Below are 6806 nucleotides of genomic sequence, written 5' to 3' on the forward strand. Positions count from 1 at the left end.
GGCCGATTTCCGCCCCAGGTCGAAGCTTTTTGCTGGCCACTAGGGGCTGCCCCACCGGGGAAAATGGAAAATAGTGGCACGTGGACGTGCGGCATCTTTGGAAGAGCTTAGACTGGAGGTCGCTGGGAAGTCTGTACAGGAGAACCATTGCTGGGTGGAAGATGTGTTCTAAGTCCTCTGTTCCCCAGTCTGTGACGCTACCAGCGGACGGCAGTGCCCGCTCTCGCCTGCAGGTGGCAGACACGGCTCAGTTTCGTGCCTGGGATCCCCCGGATGACCTGGGGTCTCAGTTCTCTATTCACCTGAGGGGACTTAACAGACTGCCGATGGCCGAGGGGAGGGGGAAGGGGTGCACCCCCAGAGATCCTGACTTCTCTGGTCTTGGGTGTGGCCCGGGCCTTGGGATTTTTAGAGCTCCCAAGTGCTTGTAGAGGGAGTGGCTGATGCTGGCATTTCTGTTGGCTTAGTGGACAGCCTGTTTCGCTTTCTTTTCTTTCACGGAACCCTGCAGGGGGAACCCGGGGATGCCCCTCCCCACCTCCGTCCCCCACCCCCACCCCCAGCGCTGTAAAGATCACCGGCTCACTTGGGGAGAGGAAAGAAAAAGGGCCCTCCCAAAACAAGAGGGAAAGAAGAAACAAGAGCCCAACCGGGGCACTTGAAGCAGTGGTAGGCAGTCGATTCCCTCGGGAAACAAATTAAACGAAGCCATGCAGGGCGGCAGAGGAATATTCTAGAAGGCAGGGTGATACACTGGGATGCTGTTCATAACAGCAGAAACAGCTGTTTCCACAGGCCTATGACGCTGGGGCACAAACCACGTTGCTGTGGCGGGCTGGGACCCGGGTGAGGCCAAGTGAAGCACTTGGTAATTATGAGAACTAATGATGTTTCATTCAATGTGATTTTTTTTTTTCAATCAAAATCAATGCAAAAGAACCCATGATGAACATTTTATTTTTTATTAAAAATTTTTTTCAATGTTTGTTTATTTTTGATACAGAGGGAGACACAGCAGGAGCAGGGGAGGGGCAGAGAGAGAGGGAGACACAGAATCTGAAGCAGGCTCCAGGCTCTGAGCTGTCGGCACAGAGCCCGACGTCAGGCTTGAACTCAGGAGCTGTGAAATCATGACCTGAGCCAAGTCTGACGCTCAACCGACTGCGCCACTGAGGCGCGCCCAAAATATGGACAGTTTAAATTAAGGCTGGACAGGTATTTGTGTGTCCTCCTTTTGCCTCGGCTTTGATATGCAGCACAGCGCTGCTCTGGACGTCTCCAGAAAAATCCAGGCAAAGGACAGAGGGGCGTCTTCTCCCCTCTGTTGCCCGCACTTCGCCAGAGCCACCCCTCTGCTGAGTGGCATCCACAGAACGTGGGGACAGGGGCGGCTGGCAGAGCAGTGCTGCCACCTAGTGGAGCCTCTAGGTGTGAAAGGAGATGCCCGGCAGCCATCCAGGGGCAGCTTGTCCCGCACCTCACCTGGTAGACACTACCTGGGGCCTTGTTGGGGGGGAGGGGGGGCTGAGGCAGGGCAGCAGGGCCTGTGTGCACAGGTGGGCCAGGAGATAGGGAAGCATGGGGTAGTGTCGCTGGGACTCCAGTAGTTCCTGCAGGCTGGGTACGCCCGCCAGGGCAGAAAGTTCCCGTGACACAGTCAGCAGGGCCAGAACCAGTGGGGTAACCTCGAAGCAGTCACTTACCCTCACTGTTTAGCTAAGGACATGGAACATGACCATGAAGGAACTGGAAGCAAAGTTCAGACCAGAACTCAGATTTGCTCACTGCTGGGTCGGTGTCTGGAGTGACTAAACTCTGCATGTGTGTATGTGCATGCATGCATGCATGCATGAGTATGTGTACGTGCATATGTGCATGTGTGTGCATTTGCATATGCACATACATGTGTGTGCATTGTATGTGTGCGCATGCGAGCACACGTGCATACCTGTGTGCGTGCACGTGTGCACACATGCGTGTGTGTACATGCGTGTGCATACATGTGCGTGTGTGCATACGTGTGTGTGTGTAAATTTGAAAACGCAGGGTGTTGGGTAGGAACTGTAGTACAAAGGTAAGTGAAGCAGTAAGTCACAGATCCCACTTAGGATCCAGGGAATAAAAACATGTCCCCAGAAATGTGTACGAAGGATCAGGGGGTGACCATCGGTGGATGTGGGGGACGGAGAGAACTCCAGATGTGTTAGGATTTCAACAGATGGAGGTGACCGGGCGGGAGGAGGAAGGGCGGCCGTACCCGCAGGCGTGCGGAATGTTGGGTGGGTGTCAGTCTGGGACCTGTGTGCTCAGCTCGTAGGCAGAGGGGGCCCTTGATGATGTCTGGGCAGAGCAGTGACAGCTCAGAGCTCTGTTTCCAACAGGCTTGACTAAGGAGGACCATGCCGTCTGAGCCAGTGTGAATGGACCGGGCTGTGACATTGGTCGCCTCGAACCCTAATCACTTTTTGGCCAAATGGCTTGTGACCCACGTGTAGCTCAGATCCCCACGTCTTCAAATCACTAACTGCTGAAGTCCAAAAAGTGGTTTCAGTCAACCCGTGGAAGGCAGGAGGAGACTGTCAAATTTGCTTTTTCCTTTTGCTATGGAGCAATGATTGATAGTCAAACCGTCTTTATCTCCGGAGCTCAGAGTGATTTAAAACACAGAACGATTAGTAGTTCCTTACAGAAATGGCTAGAGCCACACACACACACACACACACACACACACACACACACACAAAAGCCTGTGTGTGTGTGTCTTCAGCCCCGAATTTCAAGCAGTGGATCAGAGGCAGTGGATTGCTCAGAGCTTCGAGGGAGAAAGGTGGGCGCGACCCGGACCCGGTGGGCGCTGAACCGTGTGCCCAGCAACAGGCCCCTCAGGCCTCAGAAGCGGCCCAGAGATCACAGCACGGAATTTGAATCCCCACCTGGGGGGCAGTCTGGGGTCCCTCATGGCTGACAGGACTGACTCCCGCTTGAGGGCAACCCAGCTGGTGTCACCACTCTGAGCTCTCCCCAAGGAGGCTCAGACGAAGGGGGAAGAGACAGGCGGCAGGAGACTCTCTATTTAAGGCTCCCTCTGAGCGCTAACAACCTGTTAAGGTCACAGCTGAGCTGCACTTCCCACGGGAAATGGCCTTCTTGTGCCCTGTCCCACGGAGCCTCTCAGAAGGTGACAACGTGACCCACGGGGCTACGCCCTTTTGGCCGCGGGGAGATTATTTTTGGCTGCAGATTTTATCAGATACCTTTACTTATTGATCACTCCTGACACTAAAGACCCTGTGAGGGTCTGGATTTACTGTAAGGACTGAAAGCAAGTCACTTGCAAGGTAAAAAGTCGTGTCCTTTTAACTTTCGGACAAGTGGTCACCGTGTCTGAAGGGTCACTGTCTGTGACGCGTCCCCAGGCGGTGGCAGGAATGAGCCTGGTAGAGGACGTTGGGAGAGTGCCTAACGCTGCATCTGGCAGCCGAGGTCAGGGTCTCCTGCAAGGCTGCCCTTGTCATTCCTTCATCAGCACGGCCAGGCCTTGGCCTGGCGGGGGCGGGGGAGTTGGGCATTGCTGGTAGGCAGAGGGGCGCTGACTTCTCTCTGCCTCCTGACTGGTCGGGCTGTGCGTGTGAGGAGAGCATGTACTCCACCCTCTGCAGCCCAGGGAGGGGCACACATCCCAAACCCGCCCTCCTCCCAGAGACCTGCAGGTCTTTCCCTGGTGCAGGTGGAGATGTGACCGGCTCAGATGGCCATAAGCTGGTGGGCGCAACCGGGGACACAAAACAGGAGGAGATCTTAAGTCTAGCTTGAGGAGACTTCTCAGAAAAGCTGGCGTTTGCCCCTGCAGTGGTACCGAGATGCCCTCAAAACGGGCGCTCACGGGGTATGCCTTGTTCTTCAGGCCTTCACACCCGTTGCCCATGGGACAGACCCCAGGCCCAAAATAGGTGCAGCTGCTACGGAGGCTCATCTCACCCAGAGCTGAGGCTGAGCCGTATTTGGAAACGTATGTCCCCCCACCCCCGTCCTTCCCCGCCCTCCCCACTCTGAGCTTTGAGGCCTCAAGACCTGGGTTCTCCCTCCCTGTCCTGCTCTAGCTTTCTTGGGGACCTCTTCTCCCATTCCCTGTGCCTGGGCCCCTAGTAAGCAGCGGGTAAATGACAGATGAATGAAGGAGCATCGAAAGAAACACAGGCCTGAATCTTCTAGCAGCCAAGCTTGGGGGAGGCTCTGGCCCTGGGGCTCAGGAGCTGCCAGCCTCCAGCCTTGACACCTCACCCCCTCTCCAACACTTGATTCTCCCTTCAGGCTCCTGAGCTGGTGTGAATTGCAAACACCCATTGTTTCAGAAAGCTAAGAAAATCAAGTTGGGGGTTAGGATGGCTCACAGATTTGTAGAGGCCCCTGCTGGGGTATTATTGTGTTTTTGCTCCCGATCCTAGGAGGCAGTCAGTACAGAAAGAACAAAGAAGACCACAGGGTTTTCCCCAAGGGCACACAATCTCCACCACTGTACTTTTCTTGCCAGGAATTCCGTTTGGCCTAAAGCACTGAGCCCCTGCTGTTCACAGAGCACCTCGATCACTGCTAAAGGGATTGACTTTCTTATGCTCTTAAAAAAGCGTGTCACCCTGTCACCTTCCTCCGTTTCCTATTACCTCTGTGTTTTGTTTTTCATCATTATTACTTGAGTGCTTGTGTTTCCCTTACTGTCCTGGAGGTCCGAGGTTCTGGCTTACTTTGATTTTTTATGCTTGAGTCACTGGGTACCCCTGTGTTGATGATAACTGTCCCTTTTTTTTTTTTCCTTCCAATCTAAGCTGCCCTTTCTCTCAGCAAGCTAGTGTCAGGTTTCTTGATGAAGGTGGTCTAAGAGTGTGTTATCACCTGCTCCCCTAAATCTCCTCAGGGCTCCTGAGCGAGGGTCATGTCTACTTTGATAAAATGCTGAGAAGGCCCACAAATGCCCGGGTGGTGGGGGCTCCCAGCTCCTCACTGCCAAGGAAAGCCTGAAACATCTTAGCTAAAAATAAGCAGTGCCTTAATGGCCTGCCTCCGGACACATGAGAGCCTCGGGAATGTCTCGGCATTGCTCAGGGTAAACCAGATCACTGCTCAGCTCCAGCAGGCGGCCTCAGAACCTCTGAACCTCAGCTGTTTTTCACAGTGGGATTATTGGTAGGGGCAGAAATAGAGCTCCGTGTCCTGGTGGCTTCCTCACCCCACATTCCTAGGCACACTTTGCTTTATTAAAGCTCTCAGCTGTCACCGTGATCCAAGCGTGGAGAAAGGAGAGACAGCCCTCAACAGCTGTTGGCGGGCTGCAGACCAGCCAGGTTGCCCCCATAAGGACATGTTACTCTTATTAGAAGCTGTGTCCCTCTTATGTCCTTAAGAAGGGGGCCATCTGCCAATCATAAATCAAGGTCTCGTCTGTTCCAAATACAGAAGAAGTCGACCATCTTAGTCGGCAATCCCTTTATAGCTGACGAATTTTTTTTTTAATCGTGTGCTCCAGCATGTATTTCTTGTGTAATTAAAAATCATAAAAGGTAATAAAAAATAGAAATCTGCTAAGAGACTTGAGGCTCCATAAAGAATCCAGAAAGTCAGAGGTTTCTGGACAGTATAAGAATCACAGGGGGAGGAAATAAATAACTTCCATGCTCAAACCTCAGGGGAAAAAAAATAAAAGAGAAAAGGGAGGCTGTTTAGAAAAAGGAAAAGTAATTTGAAGTGGCCCTTAATTTGGAGGTAGTGGGGTTCTACCTAAAGAAGTTAGCCAGAAGCAGAGGGACCCTGCACCCTCTTCTGTCATCCTGTTCTGGGGCTCACGTGCAGCAGAACCAGTGGGTACTGCAAATGGGCGAAAGATCACCCACGTTCCTACCGAACGGTCATATGGCCCAAAGGAGGGAAGACTGTCTGAAGAAGGGGTGGGCTGAGTGGGTGGGCAAGAGAGGGTTGAGGTGGAATCCCTGGAGGAAATTAACACAGATAGTCAGTAGTTAGAAAAAAAATTCACACTCTGGGTTTTGTCAGCCCCGTCCTAACACACCTGTGCCCATGCCCCCATCTCCCCAGTGTTTCTCAGGTCGGTTTTGCCTGCTGCTCTTTGAGTTTTGGGGTCTAGAGAGATTCCCAGCTCTGCCATTTTGACCTTGAGCAAGTTATTCTATTTCAGTGTTCCACGGAAGACGTGAGGCAGTGTGTGCTGGGAGCCCACAGTAAGGGTTCAATAAATAGTGCCTGAGATCATCATCCTCCCCTCGGCTCCCAGGCAAGTCTTCCTCTCTCCCGCTGTGTGGCCTGCTGAGTCCTTATTCGGAAGGAGCTCTGCTTGCATTTCCCCTCTGCAATAACAAGGCCTGTGTTTTCTGCAATCATGACATTATGACTTACGTTCCCTTGTTTTACGGAGCACATGCACTGGCAAAGTTGTTCGTAACAGGAGCTCTTAGGAAATTTGCTTTTCTGTTTTACCCTTCACAGAATTAAAGCCTACTAGAGATGGTCATGGATCGCTTCCAGAACCAACTGTTCATCACCTTCTCCTTTGTGGGAAATACGGTGCTTTGCTGATAAGAGGACATATCGGGTCCTACAGCCCCAGAGGTTTTGAAATTTGTGGCCCCAGTTCTGTGTAGAATGCATCGGGGCCTTGTCTATCAATTTGTGAAGTCTGAAGTTCTACAGAATGAGTTTACTTCAAAGATGGCCCTTCCTTCATTCATTCCTTCCCTTCCTCCCTCCCTCTTTTCCTTCCCTCCTTCCTCCCTTCCTTCATTCCTTCCTTCTCTCTT

Source organism: Prionailurus viverrinus, chromosome E1 (genome assembly GCF_022837055.1).
Source record: "Prionailurus viverrinus isolate Anna chromosome E1, UM_Priviv_1.0, whole genome shotgun sequence".
Classification (NCBI taxonomy): Eukaryota; Metazoa; Chordata; class Mammalia; order Carnivora; family Felidae; genus Prionailurus; species Prionailurus viverrinus.